This window comes from Aplysia californica, unplaced genomic scaffold, assembly GCF_000002075.1.
Source record: "Aplysia californica isolate F4 #8 unplaced genomic scaffold, AplCal3.0 scaffold01367, whole genome shotgun sequence".
Taxonomy (NCBI): Eukaryota; Metazoa; Mollusca; class Gastropoda; order Aplysiida; family Aplysiidae; genus Aplysia; species Aplysia californica.
Genome location: NW_004798637.1, coordinates 99,728 through 101,119, shown reverse-complemented (window position 1 = coordinate 101,119; position 1,392 = coordinate 99,728). Strand labels below are relative to the sequence as shown.

The 1,392-nt window shown below is 39.6% G+C and overlaps 1 protein-coding gene across 1 annotated transcript in view; it reads right to left on the bottom strand.

The window, feature by feature from the left end:
- The window catches only part of LOC106013847 (Ig-like and fibronectin type-III domain-containing protein 1), a 4,572-nt gene that overhangs the window by 1,122 nt on the left and 2,058 nt on the right, over positions 1-1,392 (bottom strand). The gene's annotated exons all lie outside the window — the stretch shown is intronic.

The window sequence follows — 1,392 nt, the reverse complement described above, 5'->3', positions numbered from 1 at the left end:
GAGGGGGAGGGTAGGAGAGAGAAAAAAAACTAAAAAACTAAAGCGACAAAATAAAAAAAATTAATAAAAATAAAACCAAAAGCTTTTTAACTTCTACAAGCCACAAGGTACAAAACAGGTCAAATTATTCCTTCCCACTTCTCTCGGAACTAAACGCTTGGGTGTAGCTTTGCCACAAGGAGGTTACAGCTAGTTCCAAGCTCCTTGCTTTGCAACGACCCTTGAAAGGCTTCCCAGAATATTACCTGAACATAGTCAATCGCGTCACAAAGTCAATAAAACTTCAAAGACAGCCTGGAAAGCTACTAAATTAGCTAGTCATGTTTCACAGACCTGGTCGTTGTTTGAATTGATTAATATCATTATGATGCCGTTTGGCTCATCATGTGTACTCAGAATGTAAGCTCGGCCGTTTGTTTTATTGGTTTTTTGTTGTTGGTTGTTTTTGTGGGGGGGTTTGGAGGGGGGGTTGTGTTGTTTTTTCTTCTTTTTTTTTTGCTTGTTTGTTTGTTTGTTTGTTGCTTGTTTTGTCTTTTTAAATTTTTTTATTTTTTTTTGGGGGGGGGGAGTGTTGTTGTTTTTTCCATATTATGATTTTAGGGGGGAGGAAGGAAATGAGAGAGGGAGTGCTTGATAGTTGTGGGCTTTGTTCGTTTGTCTGTTTGTTTGTTTGTTTGATTGTTTGTTTGATTGTTTGTTTGATTGTTGAAGGTAGAGAGCCATAGGTCGATAGAGGCCAGGCTATGGCGGCAAAAAAAGCAAAAACGACTCACGGTGACAGCAACAAAAACGACTCACGGTGACAGCAAAGCACGAGAGATCGCTGTTGGGGCCACGGAAACACACAGGCGGACGGAGTTTGATTTTATGTAACGAGTAAATTGTTTATTAGTTTTATGTAACGAGTAAATTGTTTATTGGTTTTATGTAACGAGTAAATTGTTAATTGGTTTTATGTAACGAATAAAATGTTCAATGGTTTTATGTAACGAGTAAATTGTTTATTGGTTTTGAGTTACCTGTAGAGTGTTTGTTGGTTTTGAGTTACCTGTAGAGTGTTTGTTGATGTCAGATCTCGCGCCGCTTTGATCCAGTTGGGCGGGCTTATTGTTCGTCTCTGAGAGCGTGTGTTTGTTTGTTTGAGGAGTCAGTCGACAATATAATGAGTATAATGAACAATGGGTGTTCGCGGTAGTTGATCTATCGAATAATATTATTATTGTTATGCGGGCGGGATTCGTTGATGGATTATAGATAAAGTAATGAACTGCTGAGAAAGTGGGCATTGAATTAAGTGACCAGTGAGTGAGTGTGTGTGTATGCGCGCACGCGCGCGCGCGTGTGTGTGTGTGTGTGTGTGTGTTTGTGTGTGTGTATGTGTGTGTGTGTGTG